Source organism: Odocoileus virginianus, unplaced genomic scaffold, assembly GCF_023699985.2.
Source record: "Odocoileus virginianus isolate 20LAN1187 ecotype Illinois unplaced genomic scaffold, Ovbor_1.2 Unplaced_Contig_27, whole genome shotgun sequence".
NCBI lineage: Eukaryota > Metazoa > Chordata > Mammalia > Artiodactyla > Cervidae > Odocoileus > Odocoileus virginianus.
In genome coordinates, this window is record NW_027224344.1 from 223781 (window position 1) to 243919 (window position 20139).

Consider the following 20139-nt stretch of genomic DNA (forward strand, 5'->3'; position numbering starts at 1 on the left):
ACAAGTGACCAGATGTAGGGCAGATTCTGAAGGCAGAACAAGCCCCTCAGGGGGGAGGGGGAGTCCCAGGGGGCTCCTGGCTGTGTGTCTGAATCACTGGGTGTAGAGAGGGGATCAGAACACGGCTCTAGTCACAGGCTTGGGGAGGACCAGGGGCCAGTCAGGCCTGAGTGTGGAGTCAGGGGCGAAGGCCTCCACGTAAATACAGAGCCCATTTCAATCCACACGACAGAATTCTATGCTTTCCAGGCATGGGTGGGAGGCTCAGTAGTCAGAAACCTTCCCCACTGACAGAGGGCCAGGTCCCTCAGACATGGCCAGACCCCCAGGCCATGTCACCAAGCACCCAACCATGTCTCATCATGAGGAGGTTGTCAATAAAACCTCGCCAGAATCAGTGACAAAGAACCACAGGAAGGAAGCTCAGGTAAGGGGCGCTCGGTCCCCCCACCAGCTCACCTACCACCTGCCCCTCCTCGCCACAGTCACCACTCCAACAACAGCAGAGAACATCCCAGCAACACAGAAGACAAGCACTCTGCTCAGCAAGGAGGGACCATTTCCCCACACTGCCATTCAGGGTCGGGTCACCCCCAAGTGCCACTGACCCTCCAAGATAGGTACTGATCCACATCCCAAGAGGGCCGAAAGCACTTCCTTTGCACCAAAACCTCCAAGGGACATCCAGCCCACACTGGCGGTTTACTGGATGCCCAAGCAGGGGATGCAAGGAACCCTTTGGCCTCTGCCTCCATCACCAGCTCAGGACACACCTGGACTTGGGGAGAAACAGCACCTCTGGGGCCTGCAAAGGAGACAGCAGAATGCCGCAGAGCAAGCCTGACTCTGCTCATGGTCCAAGAAGGCGAAGGGACACATGATGGCCACAGAAGAGGAGAACCCGAGGAGGAGGAGCTGCCAAGGTCGAGGCGCAGGGGGGGCCAGGCACCGTGAGAGCTGGGGCAGCCTGATGTCACCAGACAGGGCCCCCCCACCCCCAGCGGCTCAAACACTCCTTTGTTAAAAGGGGAGGCAGACCGGCAGTAACCCACACCCACAGCTGAACAGACAGACACCAAGACAGCATCCAAGCCACAAGGGGAAAACCAGCCGGTCTGAAGGACACAGGACAAACGGGGACGTCAGCTCCATAGTGATCACCAGGTGACACTCCAGGTGTGCCAGGACCTGCTGTGATTTAAGTGCCACAGAGGGCTGCCGGCACAGCATCCTCTAACAAGGGAGGTGAGAGCACTGTCCCACAGACCCTGCCGCACCCCACATCTCTTCCTGCACAACTGCGGGGAAATGACCGTTCAGATCAGCCCTCAAGTTGCCTTGTGCTTCTGAATTTGACTAGCATTTGCCCTAACCTCCCAAAATTATGCCTATCCAGACAGCAAGCTGCAAAGCCTGGGTTCCTTCAGAAAACCACCCACCGTGAGGCCCAGATGACTGCAGGGCCCCTCTTCCCATCAGGTTTTGTACATGAAAATAAACTGTGATCTGAATCCCATATTCAACTAACAGCTGCATTAGAAATTAATTACATTTCCACTTACATCTCATTATTTGTTCCTTAAAGCCAAGGATCATGAGATTAAATACTGTCTTTGAAGAGCTTGAAAAAGTTACAAGTGTTTTGCAAACAGAAGCCACTACTGTTACCATGTGAAAGTGACAAGCCTAACTCCCTGGTTTGAGCTGTTTGGAGCATTTAGGCATTTTGTGAAATGTGAACAAGTTCCAAGTCTTGGAGCCCTGAGTTGGGGACAGAGCCTCCAAGGCAAACAACCAGGTGTGAAAACAAGTGGAAGGCAGGTGTCCCCACAGCCCCATTTTACCATCACTGCTGGTTGATTCGGTGTTCAGCAAAGATGGGCAGAAGCTCCGCAAGAGAGTCTGCAGACCTCCACCCAGCGCCATGAAGTTAGACCCACCGAACTCTCCACCTCCAACAAGGACCGTGCCTCCTGCCTCTGAGTTCCACCTCCACTCACGCTCCTCCCCTGAGTCCCCCTCCTCCCTCTACCATGCAGGTCACGGTCACGGATCAACTGCCACTTCCTCCCAGCACCTCCCCAGCAACGCCGTCCACCACCAGCCACGCACACAGACTGGATCTGACCCTTGAAGCTCGACCACCACACACATTCTGCGCTGGCAGGACCCGACCCAGGCTTGCTCCGCTAGTGTTTCCCTGCTCTCTCCCCCTCCACCAGGTGCGGTAGAGCCGGAAACGCAGGAGCCATGCAGTCACTGTGGACCCGCCCTCCTGCCACAGTTGCCTGGACACGCCGTCCCACGGCCAGCAGTGGCCCCGACTGTTCACACACATCCCGCTGTAAGCGAGAGTGGGCAGGATACACTGCACAAGCGAACTGACCTATAACCCACACACGTGACCGTGAGAGCGGAGCCCGTGCTCACAGCGCACGGAGGTCACGCTCAGGTCTGCGCCGTCCGGACTCAGAGCACAGGGTTCCGGGGGCCCGGGACAGAGACCCTCCCCCCTTCCATTCGCCCTGCAAACCACTGTCCGGCCACCTCCCAGCCCAAAGCCAGCCTCTCCCTGAAGTCTCCCCCTGCCGGTGCAGACCAAGCGCTCAGACATCGCGGGCCCCCACGGAGCAGAGGAGAGGGAGGGCGCGTGCGGCTGCCAGCGGTCAGAGCTGCAAGCCAGCAGCCTCGCCCCTGCCCCCGGTACACGCTCCTCCCAGACTAACGGCTCAGACCCGGAGCGTGGTCACAGCGGCCACTTCCGGTGCCCAGACTCAGGCTCCTGGGTCTCCGGTCCGGGGGCAGGAGCGGGATCCCCACTGCACAGGCTGCGGCGCGTGCCCCAGACACTCGGTTCACTGGAAGCAGTCGCGCTTCATCGAGGCTCACCGAGGCTGGACTCTCCCAGCTGGTCTGCGTGAGTTTATACCTCGTTTGATCCCCTTCAAACCTAAGAAGCAGGCAGACGGCTGTTTTAGGGAAGGGCAAGGAAGGGCACGGCCTGCAGCAGAGGAAAGCGACCTCCTCACCACCAAACTTCCCTCCATACTATGCGGTGATGTGTCCCTCGAGCGACTGTGGCCCACACTGGAGCCCGGGGCCCTCCGCGGAAGCCGCTCCCTCAGGCACATAAGTGAGTCCCGATTCCTAAACTCCAGAAAGTGAGCCACGTCAGAACAGGAAAAGGGTGAACATTCACGCTCTATGCTCGGCATAAGGGAGTCCATCAAATAACATGCTCCAAGCCACAGAGGGGCCAGCTTCACTTATCGGAAACAAAGGCTATCATTTCTCTGGACTAAATTTACTACCTAACTGACACAGTTAAGACTGTGTGTATATACTTACTATTTTTACATTACTCTTCAGATGAAAATAAATAAATAAATAAATCCCAGGACCTCTGGTTTGGAAGTAGAAGACTGGTGCTCATATTTAAATGCCAGTAGGATGGAAACTCAGTTCTGAAGGCTTCAATGTTTATCTTAAGATCCCAAGTCACAAAAATACAATCGCCCAGCCAAGCCGCCCCAACTTAGCCACCCTTGAAATCACGCTGAATTCTGTCCAGAAGGCCCTCCTTTCCAACTGAGGAGCGGCCAGCCCCACACACAGGGACCATCAGCCTGGTCAGCAAATTGCTGGTACTAACTCCTCAAGACCCCACAGGGCCGCTCCCCCAGCCACCCCCGCCCCCCACAGTCAGAGAGCTGGGTGGCCACCAGCTAGCCATCTCACTTCCTGGGGTCCTCTGGCTCACTACATCTCCAAGACCTCATCTGCCCCCCTCCCCAGGCCTTGTTCAGGGTGCGTTTCCACCTGGAAAGTGGGGTGTGGCTGCCCATGTGGCCAGCGGGGTGGGGGTGCCAAGCAGGCAAGACAACAGCCAAGGGGGCTCCCACAGGCTGCACCCAGAGGGCCACAGTCACCCACCAGAGCATCAGCGTCCAGTGGGCCCGTGGCCTTTGCTCTCCGCTCACTGGGCTCACCTGCCAGCGCTCCCAAGCACCCACACCTGCCCCCACACCACTGCACAAAGCTGCCTGAGACCAGAATAAGCTCGCTGGGGCCCCATTACCCCGAGACGCAGGTGTCATGACTTGCTCCCTCCAGCTGGTCCCAACCTTTCAACCAAACAGGCTGCCTTTTGAGGAAAACAAAACGGACTTCAGTTAACTGCGACGTACTGAGATGGTTTCCCTTGTCTGGGGCTTCCAGAGTGGCTGGCACTGACACCCTCTGGAATCTGCACTCAGGACGGGCTCCGGCCTTGGCTGGAAGCAGAAATCTGCAGAAGTGTAGCGAGAGGGGCCACGGCAAGGCCCCCAACCCCACAGAGGACACCCAGGCCAGAGGTCTAGCATTAGCCATCAAGTGAAACAGTAAGAAGATGAGTTTCATGCTGGCATCCTTGGGGGAACGACCAAGGAAGAGTCTGACCTCAGAAAGCAAGGGCTGAGAGCGAATAGGATGACTGAGGGGGATGTCACTCAGGTCCTCAGGCACCTGCTAACGGAGCCACCCCGGCCCTGGCCTCCTCCCTCCACCCCCAAGTCCACACTGCCCCCCCCCCCCACCGCCCTGGTTAAGGTGAGGGGGGCAGGGAAAGATCAGACACGGTCTTTGGCCATAAAATCCCTAATTTTCTCTTTAAAATGTATTATTAGACTGTTTACTGCCCTTAACCTGTCTGCCTAAGTTTAATTCAAATTAAAATAGTACAAAGGTCTTATCCCCCTGTGTGGAGCACCCACTAACATCAACGCATCTGCTCACAGCAAAACCCTGATGACAGCAAACTCTCTTCACCTGTGGGTCACCGGATGCTACACTGATTTTCACAACAGAAGGATGGGATGGAGAATTTAAACATACCATTTCATTGCCAAACTTGCAAAGATCTTTTTTTAAAACTATATTCAGCACTGGCAAGGCTGCAGTCACCCCCATGTCCATGTGCAGCATCCCATCCTTTCTGGGGGCCCCTCTGAAAGTTCTCACACCCACCGGCTCCTCCTTCAGGAATCTGTCCAGAGGATGTAACCAGAATGTAACTGGAATGTCTGGTGCAGAATTATTTATAATACGGAAAACTGCCAGCAGACTCAGTGTCCCAAAACAGGCTTAAGAAAATAACAATATAACCACAGAGTGGAATTTAATACTCATCAGCAGTGGTATTTTGGGAGAATATTTAAATTACATGAAAATATGTTCAGGACAGAATGTTAAAGTTGATAAAAAGTATGTAAGTTCGAAGCATGATTTTATAATCAATAAATAAGCCTGGAAAGAATCTACAAAACTGTTAATAGAGGTCATCTTTAAAGGTAGTGGAATTATAGGTAATTTTAGTCATTTTTATTTTCTTCTTGTTTTTTAATCAGGGAAAAAAAAGGATTTCAGAGACTAGGTCTGTGACGCTGATTTCAGTCAGGCCTGAAAGAATCTATGGAATAAAAAGGTTCAAACAAAGTGTGGAGTCTGGTCTAGGGCCCTTGGGCCCCCCACCACCTGACGGGAGGAACAGACAGGAACTCCTCCAGACAGGCGTGGCCTCCACCACAAATGGATACCCATCCACCCCCACCCCAGGGACCACACTAGACTGAGGCCCAACAGTGCCCACAGCCTGTGGGCACCACAGTACCTTCGTGGGGAACAGTACCACCCAGCCACTCAGGGGTATGAAAGGTCTAGTCCCGCCTTTGGCCTTGGAAAAGTCTACCAAGGGCTGGGGGTCATCCTGCAGGCTCCGGACACCCGCACCTCCTGAGGTCTCACTTCAGGCCCCATAAGCTCAAACACTTGGGTCTATCCAGGATGGACACAAGAACTGCATGCAGACACATGTGGTTGATTAACCCAACCCCTCACAAGGCACGACAGAGAATCTGAGAGCTGTGATTATCTTTTTGCTTCACCCCACGTTTGGGGACTGGCTGAGTTCTGCTGCACGGGGAGGGCCTGGGCCACCTCAGCCCAGCCCGAAGGCTTTGGGGGCCAGGAAAATAGGACCGGCCCCCAACAAACCCAGCCAGAGAACATCAGAGAGGCAGTCCCATGGGAGCCCCACCCAACCCCAACACTCAAAGCTGAAGCTGTGACCACAGGAGGACAGGCATAGGAGCTGGGATTACAAATGAGGGGTGGGGAGGGACATGCCGGTTGGTCCAGCGGCTAGGACTCCGTGCTCCAATGCGATCAATCAGGGAACCAGATCCCACCTGCTGCAACTAAGACCTGGTGCAGCCAAATAAATAAATAAAAATATTTTTTTAAAAAAGAAAGAAGAGTGAGGCTAGGAGGAGAGGCATGAGTTGGATCCATGGAGGAAGGCAGGAAGGAAGGAGGAGCACTGGGCCCTGCTCAGGTCATGGAAAGACTTGGTCCTGCTCCACTCCGACTGCCAAGACTGGTCCCCAAAGAAGGCACAGCGTTTCTTCACGCCAGCATCTCAAGCCTTCTTGCTGCCTGTGTGCCTGTGGGGGGCTGAGGGATGGCAGTGCCCATATCCTAGGGCTGCTAGGGGATGAAATCAGCTAACAGGAGCTCTCAGGACGCTGAGGACGGCCTGGCACCGAGGCGCTGCTGCCTGCCCCACCACTTTGACCCCTGGCCGCGGGAGCCCTTCCAAGCACAGCCTGGCCTCCCGCCTTCAGAACAGGGGATTTCACTCTGGAAATTCCCTCTCAACTCTGTGCGGAGGCTGCTGGCCCCAGGACCACTGACCAGCCACCAAGGGTCCAGCCATTCCTGGGGAACCAAGGAGGCAGCACTGGGAGCCTGCACTCTGCAATCCCAGGAGCAGGGCCACACCCCAACATATGCATAGAAGGATAGGGGTGGGGAGATTAGACAGAGCAGCCTTCCTTTGAAGAGAAAGTCTGGGTCCATTTAGGGACCGTGTGGCTCACAAGCACCCAGTTCTCAGCCAGGCCAGGCCTTGGATCCCGTCTGCACAGAGAAGGTCCTGCGAGTCCTTTGGCAGAGTCCCGACTTAGGAGCTGGCTTTGTAATACGAGCAGTGTCCCCACCAACAACTAGAGCAAGTCCATTAAGTTCATTACACCTGTCACGCTGCCAGCTGACTCTCCACATGCCAGGGATGAAAGTACACTGTGCCTAAGGAGTGCCACCGGCCCCCTCCCCGAGGCAGCTCCCAACCTTATCTCGGGCAACCGATTCTCAACTTCTGCAGCTGCAGAAACAATGCAGCCATAAACCTGGCTTCGAGACACCTGAGGACCTGAGCGGCTAAGAACGCAGTTCAGTGTCATCGGAAGCTGGACCCCGGGAGGAAGATGAGGAATCATGTCCCCTGATGCGAAGGAGAGTCGTGCGGCCCGGAGGCGCCCGCGAGGCAAAGCGTCACCGGGTCAGAAAAAATACAGAGCTGCTCCCTGGCTCCTGCCGCCCTGCAGCCCTGACGAAAATAAAAGCAAGAGACACACCCTTCTTCCTTCCAAAGCAAGTCGAAGAATTCCAGGCAGCGGGCGGAGGCTGTTCACGCACCCCCACGCACCCCACGCACTGCAGAGCCTGCAGGCTCCCGGGTGCCCGGCCCCGCCCACCGCTCGCAGACAGCGGTAATTTCTTTTCCCCTGTCATGTAACATTAGCAATCTGTCTGGAGCTTGGCAAGCACCAACTTGCACTGTCATATAAACTGTCTGACAAACTTAAAGTTTTATAAATGCTTCGCTTTTCCAGGAGACAATAAAGCATCATTTAAAAAAAAAAAAGTTGTCATCTCCTTTCTGTTCCTTTTCTCTCTTCCTCTTCCAAAATAAAGACCGGGTTTGGGGGGTGGGAGGAAGAATGAAAAAACAGAAAGCCAACCACAAAAGAACTCCCGCAAACAGAAAGGATCCCTCACCAGGATCCTTAACCTTGAAAGTCTCCACACTTTTCCAATGCCAAGTGAACGCGCAGATAAATGAATGGGGGAGGGGCGGCACCACGGCTGTGGGTCTTGAGGGGTGCAGAACAAAATCTGCAAAACAAAAGTACGGTCATTAAAAATGAATAAAGGGTGTGGACAGCAGCCCCCACCCGCTTCTGCTCTTGGGGATTTGAGCCAGACACTCCGCGTCCTCATTAAGTGGTGTCTGGCAGGCTGCCGGGTTTTAGTGGGTTCTGGGAATGCCAATATATTAACCAGAGGACTCTTTGCAAACCCTTTAGAGTTTTTATTCTAGAAAAGTCAACCATTTGGCACAGAGCAGCCTTATTTTTGTCCGGGAAAGCTCTCCACTGCCAATCAAGGGAGAAATTATAGCTATGTTCTTCGTAATTTCCAAGACTTATCTGGAAAACAAGCTTGGGGGAAAGAAAAGTTCTTACAAAAACAGCTTAAAAGGCCAAAGTACCATTTTTAGTGGAAATTCAAAGAAAAGCAATCCATACTCAAATCACATGGATAGGACACAACACAAGCATTATTTTCACATCCTCCTATGGTAGCGAGAAAAACAGTATTACTTTGAATTACAAACCCAATTATTTCTACAGCAATTAATACAGGTGCTCACTTGTGTCCCCTACTTGACTTGCCTAAAAATGAAACTAATAATGTCACCAAAATTTCCCTAAGATGTGGCAAATCTCATGGCCTAAAGTTTCAGATGGAGGCAGAAGCTATACATTATTGCTATTAAAAACTGAAGCTTCACTTTCCTTCACACGCAGGGTACAAGGTCACAGTATAACTCCAGACTAACATATAACATGAAGGCAGAAAGTCACTCTGACATCAGAAGACTGGAGAATGTCCTGAGACCTGGAGAATGTCCTAAGACCCCTAAAGTAGGGGGTGGAAGCAGGGACAGAGGGCCACTGGGGGGCACTCCACACCATTCTGCACTGCTCACATTTAACAGCCATAATCCATGTGAAGTGCATTAAATGTTTCTAAAAATTTTCCATCTTAACATGGAAAGATCATTTCATTTCTTTCTTCTGTATTAACTCTCACCTCAAAGAGCAGACACCTCACAGAAACCATAAGCCCAGACACAGAAGAAAGATGAAAAGAAACTTGCAAGGGCCACCAGGAAGACCCAGCAGTCATGGGTGCCACTGACCATGCCCCACGCCCTGAGTACCTCCTGCCCAGACCATGAGGGTGACTGCACAGGAATTCAGACAAGCTCAGGGGTCTCTGCTGGACCACAGGCCAGGAACCACAGCGCCCAGGATGCTAAGTCACTGTCACTTCCCTAGGCTCCCCTGTCCGGCTGGGAGGTGCCCCTCCAACAGTCCCAAGGAACAGCAGACTGCATCCCACGAGCCACTGGCCGCTCTGTCAGGCTGCTAAGTCAACCATGACTGCAGCCCAGGACTATAAACACCTTTGCAGGCAGGTGGATACTGCTCTCAGTGCCAGGCAAGAAAACTATTCTTAGAGTACTGTCAGCAGTCTGGGGGGTGGGGGGCGGGGGGAGTGGGGGCGCAATGAAATTTGTCTGTGTATGTTTATACTCTGGTAAGTGGGGGCGGGAGACTCTGACTCTCAAATGATAGAACACCAAATTGGCACGAAATCCTTTAGTAAACAGGTGCCACAGGCCAGGTTCCTCTGCAAGACTGTGGTCATGCAAACAGCCCCAGAGAGGATTCGAGAGACAGCCCTAAAAGCCTGCTGGGGACAGTTTTCTCCATCATAAATACAAGCCTCCACCAACTAGAAGACTCCACCAACAGCCAAGACTCTTCCAGGGTAACAGCAACAATGAAGAAATTGGGGGTGGGGGCGGGGGCGGGGGTGGGAGGCTTTTAAAACAAGGGAGGAAGGCAGCTCCAAGTCTGCAGCAGCAAATCCCTCACTGGCATTTACAGTCTCAGCCCTATTTCCTAACAGTGTGTTCAATGTCAATAGCAAAGGGAAGCTCTTAAAAGAATTAAGCTCTAAAAGATCATGAGGAATATACCCCATGTTCCAAAAAGCACTTCTTTGCAAGGACCATTAAAGGGCACCCATCCAAGGGTTGACAGGAAACCGAATATTATAATTCAATACATGTACATGGATAAGATCCACTCCTTCGCCCATGGAATGACTCAAATTTAACATTATAGCCCTTCACTGAACATAAAGAACATGCTCCAAGATTATTGTGCAGAGTCCAAGGGCAGCTGTGTAGAGGAGACAGCACACACAGTATAAGCCCTGGAAAGACTAAACTCTCCTATGAAAACGCAGACCTGACAGGACACCCCCGGCAGTTTCTCCGTGCAGGGTCACCAGGACCATGTGCCACTCCAGGGGACACGGACTGGAGATCACCCTTATGGTCAGCCCAACAGGCAGAAGGGCCATTTTCAAAGGAATCTTCCTTTTAAAGGAAGAGATGCACCAATCTTCAGGCCACCCACCTCCACTGTAAGAAGCCTACTAACAGCAGCTCCAGGGACCAGCTCCGTGCAGCTCACTTCCCTCGTCCCACAATGCCCACACACAGTAGGGCATCCAAAAATACTCATCACAGTCATAACCCACATTTAGAACACAGCACCGAAATACAAGCCAGGGGTCCAGAGATGTGAAGCTGCCAAATAAGAGAAAGAGAAGAAAATAGATGGGACGCAGAGGAAGAGAAATAATCAAATCAAAAATATCCAATTTCAGCTAATTAAAAGAGTCTACGGGGAAAACAAAACTTAAGCTATTGAATCCACCGCACTCACGGACACTCCTGAGCCTGGTGAGTTTCCGGCTGTGCCAACCCGCCCGGGTTCACTCGGCAAGCGGCCCTAAACCCCTACCTTCTCCAGGTGCTCCCCACCTGTCGCGGTCCTCGTTGTCTTCCTAAACCCCCTCGCCCCCGCCTCATCGGAAGCCTCCTCCTTTTCCAATTAGGAAAAAAGTTTAAAACCAAGCTGATGCCCTGGGGGCCGGCACGGCGAGCGGCCCAGCACCCACCTTACCCGGCGCGCCCAGCCCCCAGGCAGCCGGCGAGGTCCCGGGAGGCATCCCGCCCGCGGCGCCCCGCAGACCGCACGACAAAGCGGGGCGGCCGGGCTGGGTGCTCGTCGCTTCCTGTTTATTCCGCCGCGAGGGTCACAGAAATCCTGCCCACGCCTGCCTTTTTTTCGGGCTCGGGGCGCAGTCTAAGGGCCAGCGGCGCCCGGACCAGCGGGAGCCCCTGCAGCCCCCGCCCGGCGCAGCGCGCGCAACACCCGGAAGCGCGGGGTCCAGGGTCCTCCCGCCCCGCAAACTCGGTCAGGTCCCGCACAACCTGCCCGCGGACCCCGCCTCCCCCACCGCGCCGCGGCGGCGCACAACCGCGCGGGGCACCAGGAAGCCGACAGCTCGGTGGGGGCCGCCGTCCTGCGCCCGCCCCCGGGAGCGCCGGGCGCCGCAGTGCCCAGCGCGACCCTGGAGAGGGCGCCGACGGCGGGGATCGAGGACATCCCGTTCCAGCGTCCCGTCCTCCCGCCCGCGCCCCCGCCCCGAACTTCGCCGGACGCCGCAGCACCCGGTCAGCCTTTACCTGCGGCCGCGGCTTTGCAGTGAGTCGGCGAGCGCCCGGGGTCGACGGGGGACAGCAGGATGCTTTAAGGGCCCGGATCGGCCCGGGCTCCCCGCGCTCCCCGCCCCCTTCCACGCTCCCGGGACGCGCAGTCGGCCTGGCGGCGGCGGCTCCTCCCCGATCCGCAGGGGATCCCCGGCCTCGCTGGCCGGTCCGCAACGCCGGGCGGGGAAGCGGGAGACAGTGCCGTCTCCGCCTCCGCGCCGTCTGTCTCCCGCCGGCCCGCTCGCCGCGGCAGCGTCTGCCTCGCGGTCCGCCGGCCTCTCCACCCTCCCCATCCCCCTCCAAGCGGGACCGGCGGCGGCCGGGCGGGCGGGGCGGGGGCGGGGTGGGCTGTCCGGACCCCGGGCGGGCAGAGCCGACCTCCGCTGACCGCGGCCACAGAGCAGGGAGAGCGGGCGGCCAGGCCGCGGGACCCCCGGCTGCGCACGAGGCTCGCCTCGGCCTGGCGGGGCGCGCGCCCACCGCCGGCCGAACGGGGAACTCCATCCTGGAGCCGGAGACGGCGGCGAGGGCCGCGCACGCCCCTGGTAACCTGTTATCCCACACAGGCCCAGACGCACAGTAGGGCTGCAGGACCCTTCTAGGGCTGATAAATCCTCCTGTTCCCCCGGTCAACCCGTTCGCAGACAGGAAGATCAGATGGATTCTTCCCACGGCAACCCTTTCTCCTTGGAGGGCCTACATTTCTCCTCCTCTGAAGGCCTTTGGACTTGAACTCCACCTGAGTGCGGACAGCATAGGTGCTGTCTTTCAGAAGTACCAGCTTTCACACCCACTAACCTGACCCGTGTTTGACCGAGATTTGGTTATTGCCACAGCACCCGGGCATTTTAACCCAGCTTTATTACAGCCACCAAAATTAGCCACTCACCTAGAGCCAGACATCCTGGACTGTGAAGTCAAGTGGGCCTTAGGAAACATTATTATGAACAAAGCTAGTGGAGGTAATGGAATTCCAGCTGAGCTGTTTCAAATCCTAAAAGATGATGCTGTGAAAGAGCTGCAATCAATATACTGGCAAATTTAGAAAACTCAGCAGTGGCCACAGGACTGGAAAAGGTCCAGTTTTTATTCCAATCCCAAAGAAGGGCAATGCCAAAGAATGTTCAAACTACTGCACAATTGCACTCATTTCACATGCTAGCAAAGTAATGCTCAAAATTCTCCAAGCTAGGCTTCAACAGTACATGAACTGAGAACTTCCAGATGTTCAAGCTGGATTTAGAAAAGGCAGAGGAACCAGAGATCAAATTGCCAACATCTGCTGGATCATAGAAAAAGCAAGGGAATTCCAGAAAAACATCTACTGCTTCATTGACTACACTAAAGCCTTTGACTTTGTAGATCACAACAAACTGTGGAGAATTCTTAAAGGGGTAGGAATACCAGACCCCCTTACCTGCCTCCTCAGAAACCTGTGTGCAGGTCAAGAAGCAACAGAACTAGACATGGAACAACAGACTGGTTCCAAATTGGGAAAGGAGTACGTCAAGGCTGTATATTGTCACTCTGCTTATTTAACTTCTATGCAGAGTAAGTACATCATGCAAAATGCCAGACTGGATGAAGCACAAGCTGGAATCAAGATTGCCAGGAGAAATATCAATAACCTCAGATACACAGATGATACCACCCTTATGGGCAGAAAGCAAAGAGGAACTAAAGAGCCTCTTGATGAAGGTGAAAGAGGAGAGTGAAAAAGCTGGCTTAAAACTCAACATTCAAAAAACTAAGATCATGGCATCTGGTTCCATCACTTCATGGCAAATAGATGGAGAAACAATGGAAACTGTGGCAGAACTTATTTTCTTGGATTCCAAAATCACTGTGGATGGTGACTGCAGCCATAAAATTAAAAGATGCTTGCTCCTTGGAAGAAAAGCTATGACAAACCTAGACAGCATATTAAAAAGCAGAGACATCACTTTGCCAACAAAGGTCCATATAGTCAAAGCTATGGTTTTTCCAGTAGTCATGTACAGATGTGAAAGTTGGACCATAAAGAAGGCTGAGCCCTGAAGAATTGATGCTTTTGAACTGTAGTGCTGCAGAAATCTCTTGAGAATCCCTTGGACAGCAAGATCAAACTAGTCAATCCTAAAGGAAATCAACCCTGAATATTCATTGGAAGGACTGATGCTGAAGCTGAAGCGCCAGTCTTTTGGCCACCTGATACAAAGAACTGACTCACTGGAAAAGACCTGATGCTGGAAAAGACTAAGGGCAGAAGGAGAAGGGGACCAACAGAGGATGAGATGGTTGGATGGCATCACCAACTCAAGGGACATGAGTTTGAGCAAACTCCATGAAGTGAAGACAGTGAAGGATAAGGAATCCTGACATGCTGCAGTCCATGGTATCACAAAGAGTTAGACATGACTTAGTGACTGAACAACAACTGCCAAAGTTAAACCCTATGGACATATCAAAATACACCAACCTGGGATTTCAGGCAGGGTCTAACAGAGGGGTAGCTAATTAGAACAGCTCATTTTCAATGTCTCCACCCCCTGCCAAAAGTTGACCAGCTCATACTTCATAATATCAGAGAAAGGAATCTTTTGAAATCTACAATAATTGACCAGTGACTTTATAGTTAGTGAAATGTTAGCTTAATTCAACTTCCTTTAAAAAGTCCTCAGCAGTCCTCAACCAAGATGGTAACTTCCGGGTAGAAGTTGATCAGTGCTCATAGGCGATACCGTTTAACATTCAGTTCAGTTCAGTTCAGTTCAGCCGTTTAACATTAACTGCCAGTTATTGGAAGCCATGTGCCAAGCCCTGTACTAGGAACTTCACATAGATTATCTGATTTAATCTTCAGGGTAACTGTGGCAGCTGGAACATCCCCATTTTACAGTTAAGAAAGTTGAGGCTATGAAAGATTAACTTGTCTCTAGACCACAAAGTTGTTGTTCAAAGTTGTTGCTAAGTCGTGTCCAACAGTTTGCGACCCCATGGACTGCAGCATACCAGGCTTCCCTGTCCCTCACCATCTCCTGGAGTTCACCCAAGTTCATGTCCATTGAATCAGTGATGCTATCCAACCATCACATCCTCCGCCAGCAGAGGATGAGACCGCAAAGAGGCGAGTGAAAATCTTGGTTCAGGAGCTGAACCACACTGCCACCTGCTGGCGGACTGACATCCCTCGGCTCAGCTCAGCCCAGCTCCTAGCAAGTCGGGAAGGAGGACCTCCGTCTACACCTGTGGGACAGTTTAGACTCTGGTTGCCGGGGGAAATCTCTTTAAATGCCATTGAGCTGAGACGGGTTTAATAGAGGTAATCTGAATCTGACAAGCATCTACTTGCTAGCTTGTTAAATGTTCCATGTTAACAACAGCTGTGGGGTTGGAGATACTGGTCTTGCCCCTCTGAGGTCAACAGAGGAATGGCATTTTCCTTCTAAACCTGACACTGTCCATGGGCAGTAAGGAAAATGTTTTTTCCAAGAACAGGAAACAGTTTGTTCTCCTATTGTGCAATATTTCACTTGTGGATCATTTCCGTGTATATGATTTCATCCTCTTGAGACCTGAATTTTAAATCTTGCCCTCAGCTTTACCTTTTATGAGAATCTTAGTTCATCTTGCTTTCCCTTTTCTTGCAGTCTTCCCTCAGTTATCACTAGAAACTGCAGATCTCTATCTCTATTTCTAAAGAGTAGCTAGGGGTGGAACTCTGTGCTTGTACTTGTTCTGCATTTTAACTGCTTCCTCCCACAGCCCTGCACACACACACTCGTCACAGCAAGGGCAGAACCAGAGGCATCAGACATGTTTGTCCTCTGTAAATCTAGCATGACCTGACCATCTGTCAGCTCACCTGGCGGTCAGTGATCTCTCACCTTCACTTTGAGGGCCCAGGCAGAGGCCAAGAGAGCAGGACTTCATTCTGTTCCAAACAGCGGAGCATGTGAGTCTACTTGACACTCACAAAGGGCTCCAGGGAGATCGAAGGAATGAATGGAGTCTCGTATTGTGATGGATGAGTAAATAATACAGAGGTAAAACCTCACTAAACTGGGTGGAAATCAACTGAAAATGATTTCGAGGAATGAGATGTAGGAAACAATCTTTTTCAGTATAAATCCACTGCAGTTTACCTGGTGTCCATTAAATCTCGATCATACTTAGTCCACAGAAGAAAGTCAGTCATCTGAGGAGACAAAGACAGAAGTGTAAACATGATTTTAAAAATGATTAAAAAAAAAAAAGATTCTGAGGGCCCGAATGAACCACAAGATGAGTGTGAAACAATTCAGTTATTTAACTGTCACATAAAACATTTGAATGAAACTTAAACCATCCAAAAAGATCCACCCCAAATGGAAAAGGATCGAGAGAAGTTTGATAGAGGGCAACTCTGCTCGGAAGTAAGCACCCCCATTCGGACAGGTATACAGGGAAAGGACAGGATGAACTCAGTGCCAGGAGGGAGGCCTCTGTCCCGTGTGTCTTGGCAGCGTCATAGGCATGCTTCCTCATGCCATCTGCACCATCAAACCGTCTCAGTGTCTGGTCTGTAAAATGAAGACAATTCCCACCTCATGTGATCTGTGGTGGGTTGGCGACACAACACCACCTCCATGCAAACACCTCCTCTGGGATTTGGCTGCCCCCCACTGTTCCAGGACCTTCAAACTTCACTCCTTGCTCTAGGGGTACAGATTCAAAATCACCAAAGACAAGAAGGAAAATATTCTGCAGGCAACCTCTGCTTCTAGCCTTGTGCAATAATTTCCTTGGGCCAAATGAAAAACATCTGCTCTCTCTCCTTGAAGGGAAGCAGGGAGAAGAAAAGGAAAAATATGGCAGAAAAAGATGTAAACGGGTCACGTCAAAGACTGTCCATCCAGACACACTTAGGTGTATGGTTTCTGTACATCAGTTATCAAAAGGATGCAACTCCTGCCAGTGGTAAAGTCCAGTCTCCTCTGTTTGTTGAGACCACACAGCTCTTCACATCTCTACCTCCTTTGGTGCCCAGGTGGCCCCCACCCACTTCCCCACATCCAGCAGAGCCCCTCAGGGTGGGCTGACTCCCTCCGGTTTAGTGCCTGCTGTCTGCTGCAGTGACCAGCAGCTGGGTGAAAAGTGGCCACTGCAGCCCCACCCTTGCCCACTGCTTTCCGACACATGGTCAGTCAGCTGTGTACAAACGGTTAGTGAGTTGCTTTCAACACAGAACCTGGCCCAAAATACCCTCAGTAAATATCAGCTTCCTTCACCCTTTCTCATCCTCGCCAGCAGGGACAGGCTTTCTGGTGACTTTGGACTGGGTCAGCTTAGCCACAGGCGGTGGGGTCTGTGCTCCCTGGAATTCCCTTCCTCGGGTTCCAGGTGTTGAAATAACTTTCTGGCCCCAAGATGGAGCTATTCGTGGGATTCCCATCAGCACACCTAAACGTAGATGACTTTCATGTCAGTGCTCGTTTGACAAGAAAGGCAGGGCATCCAGCCAGCAGTCCTCGGACCACAGCCAGCTCTGGGCCTTCTCGCCCTACAAGCAGGCTACATGGGCCTAGGCCCTCGCAGGCTTCCTCTCTACTTCGTTCTCTACTCCTGAGAAAGCTTCTTGCCGTCTGCCCTGCTTTGCAGGTTGAAAGGTCTGCTTCATGACACGTTAACATATTTATCACCTGAATTGTTTTCTTTAGTCTTTCTCAGACGCATGTTAGAAATGCCAGAGAGAGAGTTGTGGGTGACGTGGAAGGAGGCGTTAAGCAGTGGCGGAACCTCCTGTGGATGTGGCGTCCAGGTACAGAGTAGCTTCATACCCCTGACTTGCTCTCCCCTCATCCTGTCCCCTTGTCTTGGGTCGGGGGTGCATGCACAGCCCTCTGCAGAAGGATGCCAGCATCTTCTGCTGGTCACCTGGGTCATTTAGGCTGAAGGGACAAAAGATGGATGGGGTTTGTTTGCTCTGTGGGCCCAGGGGGCCTGTGAGTACCAGTCTGCCCCCCACCCACCCCTTCACATTCAGTCATACTGGCCGGACCCAAATCAGTGCCATTTAGTACGCTGCTCACTACTGCCTGTAGTAAATCTCTGCTCCATATCCCTTTCTAAGGTTCTGCTTTTGTGATCCAACCCTGATGATACAGAGCCATGGGCCAGGGTATCTCTGCCCCCCAGCCAGAGATCAACTGTTTGTGGAGAACAATACCCTCCCAATCTAGCTTCTTTAGGAAAGGTGTTCCCCCAAAACAATCAAACTGCTTGAAAAGGTCCTTTACAAAAGTAGATACGAAATAGCCAGCAAACACATGAAAAGGTACTCGCTCATTATTGTTGTTCAATCGCTCAGTAGTGTCTGACTCTGTGTGACTCCATGGACTGTAGCACATCAGGATTCCCTGTTCTTCACTATCTTCCAGAGTTTGCTCAGATTCATGTCCATTGAGCTAGTGATGCCATCCAACCATCTCATCCTCTGTCACCACCTTCTTCTGCCTTCAATCTTTCCCAGCATCAGGATTTTTTCCAGTGAGTCAGCTCTTCCCGTCAGGTGGCCAAAGTATCGGAGCTTCAGCTTTAGGGTCAGTCCTTCCAATGAATATTCAGGGTTGATTTCCTTTAGGATTGACTGGTTTGATCTCCTTGCTGTCCAAGGGACTCTCAAGAGTCTTCTCCAGCGACCACAATTCAAAAGCATCAATTCTTTGGTGCTCAGCCTTCTTTATGGTCCAACTCTCACATCTGTACATGACTACTGGAAAAACCATAGCTTTGACTATACAGACCTTTGTTGGCAAAGTGATGTCTCTACTCCTTAGGGAAATGTATATTAAAGCCATAACGAATGGTTTTAAATGACTGCAGAGTTTAATCCAAGGAGAGAAATTAATGGGAAACAAGGTTAACTAAGCCCTCCTTCTGCCCTCTCAGGCATCAGTAAACTGCTTGGAAAGATTTTTGAGCTAACTTCCCCATGTTCCAGCCATCACTGGGTGTGAGCAGCTGCCCTTATGAGGCCTCAGTCCTGTGAGCATCCAGGACAGAGTGACTGGTAGGCTGAGGCTGAGTGGCTGATGGCGTATTATTTATAGGATATCCAAGTGTCTGTGGGAAATCAAAGTAGAAGTTGGGAATTCTGGTGAAAGTCTCTGATGTACAAGACGAAGAAATAGGTCAATTATGTTAAAATAATTCTGTGTGGGCTGCCAGCTACTGAGCACAGAGATACCTCTACCAGAAGTTACATATTAATACTAATTTCGTCCTTAAAAGCAAACCTGTCTCACATATATGTAGTGTGTCAAACCACACAACCACTGTGTTCATGGGCCTGAACCGGGTCCTCCTGCCATGCCATGGCTAAAAGTCAGTTGCTCACAGTGGCCGCCCATGCTGGCTTCTCTAACGCAGGGGCATCACTTTCTCCTCACATACACGTAGCATCATGTTACTAGTTGAAAAAGCAGTTAAAACTAATAAAATAACTGAATTGCTGCTGAAACCACCTATGTACGCTTTAGTCTTGGTCATCTCCCAAGCCTGGCCTGCAGGAACATTCTTCTAAAGACAGAGCAGAACACAAGGCAGGCAGGGCCTCTCCTGTAAGATGACTGATGTATAAACAGAAAACTGTCTCTGGACACGAGAACATTCCTTTGCATCCAGGTTTTTATATCTATGCTGCATATGAACATATTCTGAGACCATATACATACTTATATCACTTTGTGTGTTTCTAAACTTTATATAAATGTTATTATATGGTACATTTGACCTTTTCACGCATTACACAGTCAAAATTTATTCAAGTTGACACGTAGTTTTAGTTCATTTAACTGGTACTAGTGTTGCACTATGTGACTAGATCTTCTCTTCTTGAGTACATTTAGAGTTCCCATCTTACCCACTCTTACTCCACTGCAACATGACCATCCTTGCTTACGTCTCCATACAGAGGTGTAAGACTTTTTCTCAGTGTTTAGACACTCAGTACACACATTTAGAATGGGATTGCTGGGTCTTAAGGTTTGTTCATCTTCAATTTTTGGCTGCTTCTTTTCGAAGCAGAAATTTGATGGAATTGGATTTTTAGTGGCTGTCTGTGTGCCCTGCTACTGGCAACCTCACCTCCTCTTTAGACAATCTTTCATCACACCTGCTTGCTGGAGACCTTCCCCTCCCACCCCACTCACCATAGCGGTGACACTTACTCCCACAGGGTTTACGTGTGAGTTGAAGGATGTGGACACAACTGGATGTCCAGTCCACAGAAGGGGCACGTCTGCTGGACCCCAGCTGTGTCCCTGTGCCCAGGCCCCCCATCTGTGTCCAAGCCTATTTCTTTCTCTGCCACTGAGAACATGCGGCAAAATCCCCTCGCACTGAGAGTGGGGCTTCAAGTCCTGCTGCTGGCAGATGAGAATGCTGGTTGATGGATTATAGGGAAGTGGAGAAAAGAAAGAAAGTGAAGTCACTCAGTCTTGTCCGACTCTTCGAACAAGAACCCCACGGACTGTAGCCCACTAGGCTACTAGGCTCCTCTGTCCTTGGGATTTTCCAGGCAAGAATACTGGAGTGGGTTTCCATTTCCTTCTTCAGGGGATCTTCCTGACCCAGGGATCGAACCCAGGTCTCCCGTGTTG

The 20139-nt window shown here is 51.6% G+C and overlaps 1 protein-coding gene across 1 annotated transcript in view; it reads right to left on the reverse strand.

Annotated features, from left to right (window-relative positions):
• Positions 1-11584, reverse strand: part of LDLRAD4 (low density lipoprotein receptor class A domain containing 4) — a 160594-nt gene extending 149010 nt beyond the window's left edge. The window contains 1 exon segment of the mRNA XM_070464542.1: positions 11495-11584. The gene's annotated coding sequence lies outside the window, so the exon portion shown is untranslated.
• Positions 11585-20139: the final 8555 nt, after the last annotated feature.